The following is a 19,160-nucleotide window of genomic DNA, read 5'->3' as shown; positions in this document are numbered from 1 at the left end:
ACAAAAGTTTAGCCTCCAACCATCAGTAAGTCGGTTGCAGGCAGTGATTACGGCAATTTACCTCTGTAGCTACTTACATAACAATAACGGCCTGTTTCTTAACAATGCTCGCTTCTTGTAAGCTGTATTTACACTTCATAAGTGCTAAAAAGCCTGTGTTTTATATTTTAAAGCATACGGCGGCGTTATAAAATGTCAAATTGTTTTTTCTTACAATATTCTTAATACATATGTATAGTTAGGAAAGTTGGCAAAGCGAACAGTTACAACTATGGGATTATGCCAAAATCCTATAAAGTTGAGCCCTTTTTGTAAAACTATAAATCACTCAAACGCCCAGCCAGTTACGTTATTTACCCGTGGCAGAATAAACTGACGTACTGTTGGCTTTATTATATAGTTGTTAAAGGTCCTAATTTACATCACAACATTTTCATTTAAAATACTTAGACGAAATAACAAGACTTAGAAAAGTAACAGTTATCTTAGATTTTTATAGACGTCAAAGACTACTAAATATAAAATAAAATGCAATTGTTTTAAGTTCGTTAATAGCTTTAAAATTACCTTTTGCGTTAGCTCTTATTTTGAGTTATTTCTTACTCATGCATGAGTATTAACAGTTTTATTGATGTTTTTATGGTTGATAGCATATTAACCAATATATGTATAATTAGGCATGGTCATTAAACATACCTACAGTGCATATATAATGCTGTCACATGTGCATTCACCAAATCAAATACAACGTAAACACTAATTGCCGCTAATACGCGCCCTTTAGTAACAACTGATTAATTACAATCAATTCTGTTACAAAGCGCATTAATATCTGCAAATGTAATCTGTTCCTCACATCGCAACTTGTTTGATTAGAAGAGTCAGCTGCCTTATTCAGGGGCTAAAGCCAGCGGTTTTAATTACTGTCCAACGAAAACGCGTATAAATAGAGTTCTCTGTAAGCATAAATTGCTTTACCCGAAATGAGTGCAATAGCTGTAATAATTATTCTAAACACTGTAATTAAATAAATTTCTATAATATTAATTTTGTGCTTTTTTGAAATATAAGTAGTAAAATATTTAATTATTATAATATAGGCCGAATGGAATCAAAAAGCTTTATTTCTTTAATATTCTCCATGATTATACTTTTAACACGGTAGGATTTATATAATCGTAAAATCTTTCCCATCCTAGATCTATTATAAACAAACGGATTTAGATATAGACTTTAATTTCTATGTGAAATAAGATGTCTTAAGTAACATATTTCTCTAGTTCATTGCACACTTATTTATTTATTCCCTTGGATATCGACGGTTCACGCACCGTCGGTTCTGTTTATGGTAACGAAGCAAATAAATGTCTGCACATGTTTACGATATGTAAATATTACCTACCCTTCATTATAATATTAAACTTTGATCTTTATTCAAGGAGTAATAATGTGGCCTACACTTAATATAATCATAAATCTGTTATACTGCCAAGTAGTAAGCAATACAACTTGAAGAAACAGTGAAAATTTATATTTGACTCTTACAACATTCACAGATTATTTAAATCAAAAGCTAGAAACAAAAATGTAAAGCTTTACATTTTATACTGACGTCTGAAATGTGGATCAAGTGTTGCGTAGCATCGTAGCCGTCGTAGCATATACGTAGCACTAGTTCTATGTGAAGATAACTGTTATACAATATGCGATATGACTTTAAAAATGGTAGTATTTGCACAATACAAATGTGTGAATTACAATTATAAATAATGTATTTAAATAGTTTATAAAATAATATTTTCCTTTATGTATTATAATATTCAAATCGGAAACTTTTATTAAAATAGCCCCAATCTACGTCTACATATTTTGCTTCTTTATAAAATGTAAATTTGAAAGTTGCTTCAAAACGGAGTCTTCCCGCAAATTTCTTCTGAGTTGTATGAATCTATTAGCGGATGTTTAAAAAATATGAGGGCACCTCGAGCGTGATAAACTTTTAAACAAACTTACATCATATATGCGATTGCTTTCTGCACTCTAGTTCTTAATAAAAATGTATTATTTCTACTTTCCAATACCACAATAGCCATTACGTATGTTAGTAGAAATAAGTTTCTTTAAAGTTTATAAGTTAGGGCGCACTGAATGAGGGTTTTACGTTTCTACTTCATGGAACTTTCGTATGTCTAGGAATTTAATACGACGCTAATGTGTAAGCATATTTAAAAACACCACTACTGATACTGATAATATTACTATATTCTAAGATATGGTAGTATATTAGATAGTATTCGAGAGTTAAAGGATTTTATTTTTGTATACATGTGAGTCTATTGATATATAATATTGCCTTCACGGATCATCAGTCTTCCAATAACGTAATTAAGCACAGGATGCCCGTATAAAAGATATTGAATAAATCAAGTGTAAAGAATGACATGAACATGACCTTCATATCTGAAGCTTCTACGTTAAGTTTACACGTCTAAAACACGTTTCATTGGTAATAAAGTGTCGAAAGTCGAGTTTTTACCTGTAACCGTTTTAGTATGGATACATTTCATTTATTAGCTTGCTAGAAAATCCTAAGCATCCGCCTCCACACATCAGAGCATCTATTTTTTTTCACACCATAAAGGAAATAAATAAAAAGTAAAATAAACATTTTTAATCTTAAATGTAAACTGTATTCAAATAGAAATCACTAAATTATAAATCAAATAACCTGGACACCTGTTAGTAAATCCATCACATAAATCAATACATACTTAAAGGTACTCCACGAAGAATTTCAAATTTTAAACTGTCATGGCCTAAAGTCAGACAATGTAATAGGAATGTATGGCACAGTCTGTTCTGATCTGATTAAACGATGTGTAAAGGTGATTATTCTGATAAATTATTAATTTATTCTGATGTCTATGTGTCGTAGCTGGTGGTCATTGTAATGGAAGATATGTAATTAATAAACATGTTATAATTAATAATTTAAAAAAAACAATTTTTAAATTTATTGAATCAATTCAATTGAAATATTTTAGTTTATAAACGCAATTCATTAACTTATGTCTAAAATAAGTTAATGAATTGCGTAATGGTATAGAAATATTCTTAATATATTTATAATAATCACTATTAAAGGTATGTTCAAATACTATTTAGATTATTAGGAGTGCAATAAAAATGTTAAAAACACTTGCAACTTAACAAGTGTTTGGCGACTTGCCTTGCATATTAATTTTTTTATAATTTCAAATGTATTGTGCAAAATATCTAGAATAAGCTACACGTGGGGCACGCAGCCGACGGGCGGTCACCCGGGCGACCGCGCAGAGGCGGCGCCAACTCTGTTAAATCTCTAGGCCAATATACAAATAATAATTATTTCCAATTTTAGTATACGTGTAGGACTTGTCTCAATACACATCTTTACTTTCGTAAAGATTGTAAAACTTTAAACAAATTTTTTATTGGACAAAGTATAGTCGTAAAATAAGTTTTAATATAATAATAATAATAAGTGTTGTTTAATCAATAAAGTTAGTGCGTGTACAAGTGCTACTTTTTACAGCTGTAAGATTTCACGGACAGTAGGGCGGGAAAATGAGGCATGAGCCAGATGGGCGGGCGTAGAAGTCTCGCTTACTCAAAGTGCACCACCCCTTGCAGAGTGCGATGCAATTGCAGTTCGCGCTGTCGAGCCGTCGCAGCAGCTCGCTTGCACCGCTGATCGCATTTCCTCGTCATATTACGTGACTTGTAATAAGTTACCAGGCTCCTAGACACATCGAGAAGGTAAGTTGCCCTTACATTTGTATCTTCAACGCGCTCGCACTCCAATAAACTCCTTATATCCTTCCCGTTCGGTCCCTGGCGCCGCCAACACCAGTTTTCCCTTTTATTGTCGGAATGTGGGAAAGCGGGTTTTCGTGTCCCAACTCTCTCTTTCAATGTGTAAACATATTTTGATTACCATGCAATAATGGAGGGAAATGTACGCTGATCGACACATGTAGATTTAAGCTGTAAGTCTGACCTAGAAATGTAGCTGTACTAAGTAAAATGTACATTAATAGATAGTCAAAAAGATTTTAAGTATTTTAAATTCTCATACTAAATATATGCCGCAATAATCAGGTTTTATTATATGAAGTAAAACTTTAATTTATAATACTTGTAATTAATTAAATAAATAGAGCAAAAATACATCTTATTTAAGAATAAATATAAACTTCAACAACTTAATAAACTTAGATATTTATTCGAAATAAAACGGTTCTAGAGAATTTAAAAATTCAAGAATTTGTAATAAATCTGATTTGCCGACCAGCCGCTTGATATATCCAAGTCAATGCCAAATAGTACCAGGGTTGCTGATATTATGAAGAGCTTTCAGGACCCCGATGCAAAGGGTGCGGCAAAGCCCGCTTTCCCCACAGTAACGGGTGGCCTACGCACTCACCCCACTAAATCTCGTCCTTGTTCCTCAAACTCAACTAAAAATCAGTTTTTCTCGTTTATAACATAAAATTAAATGTCATTCTGGTCGCGGTTAGCTCTTAATGATTTGAGCATCGCATAATGATATTAATTCACAATTTAATTCATTATCTTTTCGTGATTGTTCCGATCACTTTGTGTGATAATGAAGCTTTTAATGAAATTGATACGTATTGATATCTGATGAACATTCTAGTGATTATATTTATTCTCAAGTTTATTAATAGTTATTATTTATATTCTTGTTAACTTCATTGTCCTAATCGTCTTAAGTCAATTTTTTGTAGAATAAAAAACAAACAACATAAAAAGGTTGTCCTATTAAAAGTGGATTAAAGATAATTATTCTGAGAAATGTAGGTTATTTTAACGATAATATTTTGTTTAAAATGTTTCATCTACGTAATACCGATACAAGTAGGTTGTTCATTAGTGAAGTTTACATCCATACAATTTGGCGTGAGTTCAAACTATGTCATGTAAACTTACGTTCTATCAAAATAATATGGTGTTTATCGGGAAAATAAGTATTACAGCTACAAAGCCTAACAAAATATTTGCAACGCTTTAAAGAAAATCTTTTATACAATGAAAGTTTAATTATTTTTTTCTCTTAGAAAAATGTGTTTGAAATCTTCTTAAAGCGGGTTTTATTTTTTATAGTTTTCAGTTAACTTTGGCGTCATAAAGTATATTTTTATAATAACGTTTTAATAAAAAAGATAATCATAAACAATTTAAATGTTTCAATGAATAAAAAGTCTGAACAATTATAAACAAAGAAACAATGACAAATTGAATGAAAAAGGTAGAATATAGAAAATTTTAAATTTATAAATAACGCAATATTCAATTAGAATTCAGTTGTAATTTAGCTTATTCTTCTATACAAATTCAAATTTATTTAACACTCATAAAAATAGGTGAGCTTTCAATTGAAACGAGCTTTTGAGTCTATTAGTAACTTTCGTTACTCCTTTCAGTGGCAACAGTTGAAACTTTGCGTAAAACAGTTTAGGCAAAGACCGTGTTCACTTCACTACTTCACTTTATTTTTTAAAAGTTGAATAATTTTCTCAGGCGGCAACTACATTGGTTTATGAAATTTTGAGTATATTCTGAAAGTTTTACCATGACTCCGTTTGCAAAAGGGGAACCACTTCAACTCTGCAATCCGATTTACAGCACCAGTTTTAAAGTGCATCGAGGTGGTCTTAATTCGTAGGCTCTAGTGCATCGAGTTTGACAATTCGCAATTGAATTTTGCATGTAGGGTGTGGAGCTTAGAAGTGACATTTGTTTACATAAATCGCGGCACTTATTGTGTACCATAGCGGACTCATACGTTTTATATATCGAGAAATATTGGCAATATCCGTTTACCGTGGTCACCGTGACCATGCACGCTGTAAAGCACGCGAAACGTCGGATAAATTTAAAATTATGTTAAATAATTGTAAATTTATAATAATACATAACTTTAATCCGGTAAAAAAAGTTTTTTTTTTAAATATCCGTTTAAATAATCGCGTATTGTAATGGCATCTGCATTACGTAATGTGTCCTGGGATCCGAAAATAATCTTCCACCACTCCGTCATGGCCTATTTCAAGCTTCTGGCTTTCAAATAATAAGATAAGGTCCTTCATAAATATTATAAGTCTAATAGCAGTCATAACAAGAACATTAGACAACACAAATTATTCTAAGCTTTAGAAATTAAAAAGAGGCTCCTTGCCTTTACATATTTTATTGCTTGAAGCAGTGTAATAAATGGCTATATATGATAAATAGCTTATTAATAAATTTCTGTTCATTTTTAGTTGACAAAGTATCAGATTCCCTACCTTTGTTACCATAAATAGAACTCGAACACAACAAGTAACCAATGAGCTCACGGCATTACATGACCAACATGATATTACTCTATAGCCGATAATTTAACCAAGCTTAAATTTATTATAAATATATCAAGCAATATGGCTATCGACTATAACAGTCTCTAAGAAAAACCAAACATTATTTTGTATAACAATTCTGGATACAAACATAATATATCCAATATCTTCCCAAAGCTCAACCTTGGTGGTTTAATAAACTAACTATAGATTTCAATTCTATATTTAGATCCTTTGAAATTTCATTACATGTGTATTATAGTGTATACTTGAAGGAAAATATCGCGAGGAAATCGAGACAAGCAAGTACCAATTACGCATATATAAAGTAATACATCAGGGCTGCATATAGGGTTGAGACTCGGACACTTAAACTAATGTTTAGGTAAACCTTACCCTGACTTTGCTCTTTTTTTTCCCCAATATACTGAGATATATTGGCTATTGAAATGTTTAAAAAGTGGATTTAGGGTTGAACACGGACAGATTTTGTCGTAGTGCCAATTTTAGCAAGCGTTGTTACATAATTTTTCAGCCCTGGCTACAGTTAACTGAAAAAGCAAATAGAACATTAATGCTGTTTGCTTCTAGTCTTTGAGCGTAATCCTATCTTAATTTTATTATATAATCTCCAATAATAAAACGGTCAAAAATAATCGCTTAATACTGTTTTAATGAAGGTAATAAAAGAAAATAATAAAGGTTTCATCATATTAAGGGCGTATACGTTGATTGCTAATTGATAAATAATTCATCATAATAGGATTAAGAATAATATTAGTGCTTCGTACTTTCTTTTAATTTACTATTAGTATAATTAAATACATTTATTATACATTTTATTTATTATGAATAATGTTCGGAGTAGATGTTTGGGTCATGAACGGACGTCGAGACCAAATATTAAATTTCACACGTATCACGTGTTTGTCCGTCGTTGTGGCAGTATCACTTAACATCATATGAGCCTCATGCCTGCTTGCCCTCTGTTTTATAAAAAAAATTGGCTGTCTGTAAAGTCGGTTTACGGACGATAATTTTTCGTCATAAGAAAATATTGAGGAATAATTGCATACTTTCATGAACTGAATTGAATTATTATAACTAAATTATCATTATTTTGTATAATACAAATAAGGAGTTAATTAAAAATCAAAGAACAAATATATGAGATTCTAGCGCGAATTAAAATCTTAAAATTCAAGACTTATTGACCTTTTTTCTGCAATGTTGTAATAAACAATTGAATTTCGCTCTTTCTATCTCTATCGCTTGTTCCGCGCTCTCGCTCGGCTCAGGCGGAACGTGACAATGAGTCGTGTGTTTTCGTTCGTTCATCGATTTATAAGACGTTATCACTTCAAAACGTCTATAAATAGTTAACTAAATAAAATAACACTATCAACTTCATTTCGAAGGCGAAGTGGTTTGGATGTCAGAAAACTGAGGGTGTGTAAATAAAACAATACCTATTAAAATGACGTCCTTGTGGGTTTTTCTTATGCTAGTAGTAATTCTTTACTCAATTGAAAGGTTCCTATGTTGTACGAGTGAATCGCCAGCTCTGGAAATCGTAATATTGTCTATCAACAATTTCTTAGATTTGTTAAAAGAGCCTTGGTACTTGTGCCCCATTATCCGGGTATTTCTAATTAGTATTTTTGAACACGCTCTAGTTTTTAGCTATAATCGAAAACCTTTCGATGAAACACGTCGGTTTTCATATTTTCAACCGTATTTACTATACGTTTGATATTCATAATAAGCGCCAAATTTTAGCCAAATTATTGATTTATTGTAATAAGCCAAGCGTTTATGCTTTCAAATGACAGGAATTCCAATCCCCGTTGGCTAATCAGAAATATTTTGAATACATTTTACATATATACACTATAACAATACCGTTGTAGCATAGTTGGTTGCGTACTTCATTTATTTAATGTGTTATGCCTAATTTACGTACGCAAATTTCAATGTAGCTCTTATAAAATCCGTAGCGCTCGGTACAAATTCTGGATCTCAAGGTTTAAAAACTGAATACTTAAGTTGGGCTTGTGATAACTGCGAATTACAAAGTTTCAGTGCTGGCCACAATATTATTAGGCGCAAGTTAAATTTAAAGTATGTACCTGAAGAAGACCTTTTTAAGTAGGTAACTAATTCTTACTGAGCAGCACTACTTCTTAAGAGCAGTGTTGGCCTAGTGGCTTCAGCGTTCGACTCTCATCCCGCAGGTCGTAGGTTCGATCCCCGGCTGTGCACCAATGGACTTAATGCACATTTAATACGACCATGCCCTCATGGCGTCCACTTTTGTTACTACATTTTTTTAAGGTTAATTGTTTGTGTAAAACATATTGACAATGTTTATGTCTCATACGGGCCATATTCCAAACGATGTTTACTGAAGAAGCAAGCGTTAATTACGCATTCTTGTAATATGCGTAATTTGACAGAAGGTTTACAGGCGGCGTTCGAGGATATGGCCCCAGAGAATTACATAATTATCGACTATGCTAACACACTTTAAAGGCTGTATGCCGAGCCTTTTACACTATCATTCTACTAGTTTAGGTCTTCAGTACCTACTTTCTTTTTTCCATGTATATAAAAAATATAGTTTCGTCTAAGTACAGTTTACTATCTACTTTAATACTAAGGGTATTTGTTCTTCAGGTGGCATCGAAAATTCACTTATATGTAAAATGTTTCAAAAAACGGCTCAGTGTTAAGCTTTACTAAAAGTGAGTTTGATGTGGTTTTCGCGTAAGAGTGGAAAAGCTTTTAACACTTTAATTTCTGCGTTTTTTAGTTACATGATAGAATACTATGTCCGAATTCCAATAGTTTTTACGTAATCCCCATACATAATCATCTTAATCATACAAATTTTAAAACCGAATACATATTTTATTGTGTTTATAATATATTATGTTATATAAAGTATGTTTTAATATAGGTCTTTTATATCTTTACAATACAATAACAAGAATCAGTCTGGAAAATAGTATAGAACAGTAAAGAAAAATTTAAGATTTTTGGGAAAATAAGTAAAAAACAATATTTTGCTAAAATGCAAGTAAATGTTTAATGATATTATACAATTCGCTTATTTCGTAGACGTGTTTATCCCTTTGACTCTTTGTAAGTATCAAAGCACGATTCAGTTACAAATCTGTCGCTTTCAATCAACTGCGTTGTCGCTCGCAATGGTTAGAAATCTATTTTAATCCAATTTTACCAGATCTATTCGTCAATGTATTCCTGATGGTTTAGAACTGACAATACTATGATGCTAAAGATAGTATAGATTTTTGCAATGCTATATCTGCCTGTATCATTTATCACTATTATACAAATAGACTTTTTTTTCCTAGTGAAAAGAGGAGTATTTTGATAAACAATTTAGCTTTTATATTTCACAGTTATTGAATGTTTTGTCATTCGTGTCATAAATGCGAAACATTCTTCGTGCTTTTTATAACCTTTTGTATAAGCGAGTAACAAAATAATTTAAATGCATCGTTATTGCGTTATTTATTTTACTTGACGTAGTTAGTGGTTTACTTGAAAAAAAAGGAAGTTTAATTTGGACTAAAGATGCATGTGACGAATCATAGGACACAGTAGCGCACAATCGCTTCATATTACATTTATAAACCCGTGTATATCTAAACCTATATTCCGAAGCAGAAGTGGATTTTCACAGCACCTTTGTAATAGCAAACATGATTAAAATTGAAAAAAAAAGATTATATATATTTAATAATTAATTAATCTCTGAAAATTATTACACTATATTTAAGATAAATCAGTTTTAATGTGTAATGCCTAAGGCCTAGAGCATTCGTTAAATGTCTTTACATGAATTTAACAGCAGGTTTGTATGTATTTTCGATTAAATTTGGTTTACGAATTCCATATGATGCACCCCTTGGTCTTGGATATAAATAGTCTGTATCTATTTCTTGATACATTTTTCTTAAAAGGAACGTAGATGATCCTTCTGTGTCTGAGGTAGACTGGGTCTGAGGTATGACGGTTCTATCGTATATTCCTTTACCGTACGAGAAATCTAAATTCCAAAAAAGTCTACAAAGCCGTGATCCAAACACACGACTTCAGGGTTGAGAGTCACGCTCAAGCCACTAGAACATTCGTTCTGACTAAAAGACAAAATCTGATTCAATAGCGGTCGTTGGAATCATGACAATCCGTTGCTTGTTACAACTTCATTGTACCTTTTCTATTCACTGTTACTGGCGCAAGTGGTTACACGACTCATTTGTTTCGAGAATAACATACCATGAATTGTAATTGTTATTTAAGTACTGTACGGATGAAGTAGGCATCGAATTTTCAAGTAGAAATCGTCAATGTGTATTGAGTGTTGCAATTAATTAAAATATGCATCTATTAGATCTTGAACGAACGACTAAGTTCCAAGGTACCAGTTATTTAGTGATTCCCGGCGAAATGCTTTCCTTGCTGTGTTACATTGGGGTATTACGAAACTTTAAATATATTTTATTAGATTTTTGAACAAATTTGTTTTCAGGAAAATAATAGAATGTAATGCTATTCTTACTAGGATACTAAGTACATTAAATATACATTATATATATATGTATATAATATATATCTCAAATGAAATCAATTTTTTCCTTTTCGGCCGTTTAAACATTGTTGTTATGTATTCAGTGTAAATAGTTAGTTAAAAATAACTTCTAATTAGACTCTAGAGCAAAAGCGTTTTATGATTGTTTCAATGTTTAAACATAACTACGGACGACACAGTAACCCCACATTACGACGGCAATTTTGTCGAATGTCTAAAACGTAATGATTGATTACCACTATTTTGGCAGAATTAAGACCTTGGTGCAACAGAGATATACATATTACAACTCTATAGTTCTTTTGAAACTGTCGCATTAACATTTATTATTATAAGTAGTGATGACTTTTTTCTCCTGCGCAAGCGACAAATTATGACACATGACACAAATCTTGACATTGTCAGGCAAAGATTGCCTTGCTATAAAAAGATGACCAAAAATCGGATGCAATGTGAGGCCAAGGCGCATTGTACCGCCATTGGATTATTATTACAAATAATTGTTTAGAAAATATATTTAATACTATATTTATTTTAAGTTTATAAAATAGCAATGGAACGTAATGTGAATTTAGTGGTAAATAATGTTGTAAAACTTAAAAGCGTAGACGTTCTGAATATTGCGCAATAATACCGACAATAGAGAATTCTGCAAGGAATGTAGTCTATGTGTAATCGGCTTTATTTGCGTCTTCTCTATGAAGGTGAATGTGAATCTTTCAAACCAACAATGTGTTCAAGCCGATTATAAGGGCTATGATATTTTTTACCGATGGAACCCTTCTAACAAAGTTGCTACAAATGTGTAGTTTATTTATTATTATTATATATATATATTTATATTATTAGCTATATTTCGTACCTAGCTGACTCTTAGGTATTAGTAATAATCATGCAGACGCAGAACACGGTTAAGCCCTTAATACGCACTGATGGTTTTTTTATCCATTTGTATAATTAATACATGCTAGTAGGTAAAAGAAAACAAATATTGAAAACATCGGAGGAAATTTTAACACAAAAATAAGGCCACAGAATGCTGATTGCCTATTTAAAGTGTTGAACATACAGAAATCTGCGGCAAAGAATGAAAGTTGTAACGGCTTTTCTTTTTATATTAATTAAGGGACATCATTTAGAAATATACTATATAAATTATCTTAATACATATGAGATAAGACTAAAACTTATTTTATATAGTACATAACACAGCTTTATTAGTTAAACAATTATGTTTTTAATAATTTTATAATAACAACAATAAAATGATTTGTGAAATATATACAGAAATGAATTTGCGCAGTTACAACGGTACATAATTTAAATTTCATAATGTAAGTCTACTAAAATTTGTCGAGTTTCAATAAGCTATGGTCTAGGTTTGCCTAATCATATTTTGTGAAATAAACTCTGTAATAGGTTCGTGAATAATTAATGTATGTAACTTTCCTGGCAAAGAGTCAAACAAATATACTTCAAATTAGTTTCAAGTACAGCAAACTGATTTGTTTGCATTGTTTTCTCTGTTTATAGATGTGATAAGATTAAAACAGATAATTTCGATGAATTGATGTTAATTTCGTTTATTTTACAATTTTTTAGCCGAAACAATTAATATTTTATATGGTGTAGGTTTGTCTTCGGTATCATTTAGTTTAAAGAGAGATTTAGGAAATATTATGATTTTTAGTAAGTTTATAATTTAAGAAAGAGACGTAGTAGTAAGAATAGAATAATCAACGTAATGGTCAGGAGACAAGCGGACTATAAAACTGGTTACTAAATTAAAAAATAATACCATAGCTTTTTAATTACTTGTATCTATTCTTTATTTGTTTACTTCTAGTCACAGAATTAAACAGTAGGTAGCGCTAAAACCGCCTAGGTTCGCCTCAGAATACTGTATTCGTAATAATTTTCTTTTAATAGGAAAGTAGGTGTTCAGCCTTCTGTGCCTGACGTACCATCGACTTTAGGTGCATGCCGATATCGTCACGATGTTTTTATTCATCGGTCGAGTAAGTGATAACACTTCATTCAAACGTACGACTTCGGTTGACAAGCGTACGCTCAAACCACACTGCTCAATGAATAAAGGCTTTATAAACAGCTCATTTGGGTAATTCTAAGTAGCCGAATCCATATAGAAATACTAGTATAAAGGTATGACCGCTTAACACACGACGTGAGAATGTGGGCGTGCGCTCGTAGTGGTTAAAAGTCAGCTTTGAGGCTTTACGTAATTTGTTGGTGAATTGGATTGAGGTTCTCGTGTTTTAATCTCAGCTCGCAGTTTACAAAATGAATTCCGCTGTTGGTGAGATACAAGCACTCTTTGTTAGCAAAAATTCATCAGTTTGAATGTAAATCGATGTGTTTATAGCGTTTCGATACTATAAAGAGCTCTCGTACGATCCGAATAAAAAGTTAAAAAGTTTTCAAGCTGTGGGTTTTCATATTGCGTTGTATAGTGTGGTATTAATTTGTTACAAATTGTTTTTAATGCAGTGTTAGCCTAGGTGATTAAGTCGAACTATGATGTGCATTTGTGGACATATAGATAGTAATATAATGAATAGTATAACATATAAGATGAAGGATGTAGTAGGATGTTAAGGGTAATTCTTGTAAAATAAAATAAAATTAGCACAGGATATTAATAAAAGGAACCACTAGTTATCTAGAATAACACAATAATTAAAATATACTAAACTAAATCTTATAATTAACTTAAATAAATAAAGGTGGGTGCCAGGAGGATTTTCCTAAGCTAAAGAAAAGAAAAACAGTTCCAATAGCTTCACAACAATTACTCTAATCACTAAACCCTAAAATTATTATTAAAGAAAACATACCCCTCACAAAGTTATAGCAAAAATCTAAAATTTCATTTAACACAAGGAACAATTTATAATCCAAAAGCGTCCAATACACGGCAATCACCGTCCGTGTCTGTCGTTTTGTCCCTACCCTCCACCTATTATACGGAAACATTTAACGGTAAGATCTAAAGTCGAGACTTACTGCGCTACAGAAGTCATTCCTATATATTAAGAACCTATTTAATTTTGATGAACCTATTGATTCTAGTTATCGTCTCCGTTATACAAGATGTATGATGCTGTTGTCATAGATATGTAGTTGTTTTTTACCTGAAACAAAACACGCAGATTTTGTTAATTTATATTCCGACTTCGTAAATTTATTTCAATGTAATCCAATTAACTAATTAAAATGCTAGATTTTTTTATCATATATAATTTTAATACCTATATGTTAATGATTAAAAAGACGTAACATGAGTTTGTTAATCTATATACGCGCTAGCGCAAATATCCTCTATTTTAATATTAAACAGTTTACAGTATTAGATTTCAGCTGAATGACATAAAATGTCAAACGTATCGCAAGCTTAAGCTGAAGAATGTTATATTTAAAAGGAAACGCCAATAATCTTAGCTTCACGGGTTGACTACGGTGATGGTCTAATTGTAATAAGGCTTTAGATAAACAAACAATACTTCCTTAAAAAGATTTAATTAATTAATTAAATATAGGTATTAGGTACTTTTATATATAATTACACTCTATTATTTTAACTTTTTTCGTGGGGTTCGAGTGCACAGCCACTAATTAAAGATTTAAGTTAGCGCCTGGTAGATAGTACCGGTGACCCCAGAGCTGGTGATTTCCTCGCTCAACGAATAAGTATCGCAAAACAGCTAGGAAATGCTGCCATTAAGGGTATACTGCCATAGGGACCAAACTTTTTAAATTTGTCATAATTATTATTACCGTCATTTATTCGACATCGTCATATTAAAGAGTTGGTGTCATTATTGTTTGTGAAGGCAAAACTACAATTGTAATAATTGTCTTGGGCACAGAAGTGAGCAAAGTTGCTCGGCTTATAACCAGTTGGGGCTTTCGGTGCGCCGCAAGTACCAGGCTTGTTGAGTCGGCTTAGGTGGACTATTAGTGGACCATTTGGTATATATCTTACTTAAATGAACCAAGTAATTTCTCTAAGCATTTTATGACTAAGCTTTTTTGTAATTTACTATTGAAGTCCCGTAGCTCCAAAAAGGAGATGCTTCTTTATTTATTTATTCCAAAAACAGCATGAATGCTTAAAATGACTTTTTTGACAAATTTTACACACAAACGTATAGTACACATCAAATATGTTAGAAAACAAAAATTTCAAACTAGCAAGGAAAAAATAAACAAGCAAACACAAAATAAAAAAATATTAAAACTAAATAGAAACTTAAACCACGTGCGTGATCAAATTACGGTAAGTAGGAAGATTGTTGTAAAATATATCAATATTTTCATTAATGTTAATAATTAAGTTGTAAGAGCCGTATTATTTATTGGACCATTAATAAAGTAGCAGCTTCTACGTCATTTTCAATCATTTTTGCTGTTTACATGCCTAAATAAAAAATATTTCGCCAGAAATCGAACCCAGGAACTCCGGTCCAATGCAGGACTAAGCCACGGGGAGGTAAATATCATAATATAACCACTCATTTGTCTAGATGTGATAAATTTAACTAATGTTTCTATGTACTAATTAATAGGTGAATGAGCTAATATTGAGTAAAAATAAATGTGAAAAAAAAAATAGTTTAGATTTTCTCAACGAATACGTCAAAGGGTATAAAGTAAAATTTCCGCCCAATATATTTATTACCAAAGTGACGTGAGACTTTAACGTCATTTTCTATATTCTATATAAAATAAATTAAATTCCTGGTACTACCGAAATTTCGAAGCATGGAGAACTGCCAACTACCTAACTCTCTTTGTTTAAAATTATTACAAAGTGCCTAGTACTTGGCCCAAGAATGGACAGCATAAGACCATTTAATAACTTTTGTACTTACATGGAATTAAGCTTAAGATTTTAAAGACTTTGTAGTTACGAACTGTTAGATAAAGATTGCAGAACCAACAAGTCTGTACAACGCTTTGAGATTTTTTATCTTACCCTTACAGCGTGCTATTCATATCCTATAGTTTCTGTGCTGCTAGTAACTTTCAAACAATTGCGAATTCCCAACAGACCGGCAATTGAGACTGCGCACCCAAATACGAATAAAAAAACATTGACTCCCACTTTACAAAACAAAATTAAAGAAGACAAGAGTACTATGAAACGTTAGAATAGTTTCACAATCGAATAAACGCGTATCGCAGACATATGCCATATTAAATTCTAAAGACAAATTATTAAACATCTTTTCATTCATGATCTCTGAATGGCAGTGAATTACTGCAAAAAATTATGGGTGAGTCGTTCAAAGCTCACACAATGAGACGACCCCGATGTAATTTTGAATTGCGGCTTACAGCTCTAATAAAAATGAGCTTTCCATGAATATGGTCTGGTCATTCAATTGTGTTGATTTTAAACCTCTACTGTGCCTTTATCTCTATTTAAATAGTCTTTTGTTTAATTATTTACAAGGATCAGATTAATTTTTAGCTTTTTGTTGGTTCACGCAGCTTTATTATAGATGCTTAAGTGCTCGTCTAAATCAAATAAATATATAAATTTTTATATTATGTGTATTTCTTGTATATATTCGGTTATATTAACTAAACCCTACTAGGAAGGATTACGCAAACGTAGCATACTTAGCACTGTCTGGTTTAACACCCATTTAAATAATATATCCAGGCTTTGATACTATTAGTACATATTTTAAATAAAATAATTAAATGTGAATAACCGGACATTTTGGGTTCGATTCCCAGCAAAACGATCATTGTTTTAAGATAGTATTCAATATAACAATGAAAGCCTAATTTATGCCTACTTAACATGAAGTACGATACATGATCTTAAGTCAACACTCGCTAGTTTTATTTTAATTATAAATGATATAATATATAAACAAATTGTATTGATGTTAAAAAGCGCCTGTTTTTAATAAATCAATTTTAAATACTGGGAGATATCAAAATAATGTTGTGTAAAATCAATTACATAATTAAATAATGTCCTCTGTTCGAGAAGAATAACTTTGTTAAATTTTCTCTAAAAGTGTCTGTTTATACCTTTACATTTTCCATACCTGGATCTTATTTAGCGCAATCACAAACGTTAGTGTTATACAAGGGTGAACTTCTAAGAAAAATCTTCAGTATACCCATAATAGCGCTAAATTTAAAACATACAATATAAAGACAACGATGGCATGATTGGACTGAAGTCATCAGCATTTTTCTTGTGATTACAGCGCTATTGATTATAAGGTATTCAATACGAAGCAGTCTTCCAACTATCGAGTGCTTGTATACAAACCGGCTCACACAAATTATTTTGCCTTGAGTAAAAGAAATATTTATATCAATATTGTTATCATTCATGTAAAGACTAAGGGTCTTTATTCCTATGACATTAGTACTACAAAACTACGTAATTATTAAAAGTCGAGGGTTTATAAAATCAGTGGTTCTACAACCTTTTTAGGTCTCAGATTTCTGTATCTGTTTCATGATCATTTGTTAATCTAATAGGCAAGTAGGTGATCAGCCTTCTGTCCCTAATGCACACTGTCGACTTTTGGGTCTAAGGCAAGCCGGTTTCCTCACGATGTTTTCCTTCACCGTTCAAGCGAATGTTAAATGCGCATTAAGTCCATTGGTGCACAGCCGAGGATAGAACCTACGACCTCAGGGATGTGAGTCGCACGCTGAAGCCACTAGGCCAACACTGCTGCGTGGGTTTATAGAAATTGCATTTTCATTTAGGAGGTGGTAGGATTGTTTAAACATTTTAGAACAAAATACGTCAAATTTTGTTTCTTTTATAATTTTTTTATAGATGATCAAGCTGTGCCAGACTTCAATTGTTAGGTCTAACACAAGTTCATGCATTGTATTTGCTTTCACTGTACGAGCACGTGTAAGTTGCTAAATAAAATATACTATTGCACTGCCAGCATTTGAACATAACATTTGACTTACCTCGTTTCTATCACACGCTTAAGCTACTAAAGCAACACAATTATCAACAAACTATTCTGGTAACATGAAGAAAATTTAAACATAAAATGTATACTCATTAAGTTTACTCAACTATGCAAACTCATAACAAAAACCAAAAGGCCAAATTTAATATAAAGGCAAAAAAGATTTCAATAAGCCTTTATTGGATATAAAATAAATATTTACGGATACCAATAAATGAAAAAATTAGCTGTGCTTTATTAAAATTCAATTTTCGAATGTTCTGTGACATTTCTATTTATAAATTGGACGAGTGAATAGCTATGAAACATTCTACGAACATTTTTGATATAACATGTATTATAAGATATTTGTTTTACGGTATATTAATCTTATATATAAAATTAATGTTAAACTCCTCCGAAATGGCTCGACCGATTCTCATGAAATTTTGTGTGCATATTGGATATGTCTGAGAATCGGACAACATCTAACTTTCATCCCCCTAAATGTTAAGGGTAGTCGAGTCCACCCCTAAATATTTTATTTATAGATTTTTTTTCTCTTTTTATTTTTTTATGATACAGCATTTAAAAATACATACAACCCCTAACTTTCACCCCTCTACGATCAACCCCTATTTTTTTATTATAAATGATATACATGGCAAAACGACGTTTGCCCGGTCAGCTAGTTATATTATAAAAGGTCTTTGTCTATCTTTGCTATTATTTTTATTTCCTATGTTCATTTTAATACTATGTGTCAAGCTCAAAAGTGTAAAGAGCAGAGAAATGTTAATATTATTAACTAGAAAACTTTATTTACGTAAAGAGGAAGCTTCGTTTATTTCCAAATGTTGATTGTAAATGTATGAAGATACGATATAATCTATGTAAGCTTTGCACTGATTCAATTTATTATCTGCCTAAGGCTTAATCAACAAATTAAGCCATCAATGTAATGTACTTCACACAGATAATGTTTATCTGGGCAGGTTTTTATTTTTTTCGTTTCGCCAGTTACATTAGGAAGGCGGGTTGCTTTTTTAATTAAAACTACATTCCATTGCTTTTTAAATGTTGCTGTTTTCTATGTAATTACATTAGATATATATAAATTAATAATTATATTTGCAATTGATATGAAACACATTCTGGCTTATTACAATAGTCATT

The 19,160-nt window shown here is 31.5% G+C and overlaps 1 protein-coding gene across 1 annotated transcript in view; it reads left to right on the top strand.

Moving 5' to 3' along the window:
• The first annotated feature begins 3,694 nt into the window (after window positions 1–3,694).
• LOC125049848 (sex determination protein fruitless-like) overlaps window positions 3,695–19,160 on the top strand; it is a 64,646-nt gene continuing 49,180 nt past the window's right edge. The window contains exon 1 of the mRNA XM_047649315.1: window positions 3,695–3,798. The gene's annotated coding sequence lies outside the window, so the exon portion shown is untranslated. The remainder of the gene's footprint in view (window positions 3,799–19,160) is intronic.

This window comes from Pieris napi, chromosome 5, assembly GCF_905475465.1.
Source record: "Pieris napi chromosome 5, ilPieNapi1.2, whole genome shotgun sequence".
In the NCBI taxonomy this organism is placed as follows: domain Eukaryota; kingdom Metazoa; phylum Arthropoda; class Insecta; order Lepidoptera; family Pieridae; genus Pieris; species Pieris napi.
This window is presented reverse-complemented; position numbering and strand designations above follow the sequence as displayed.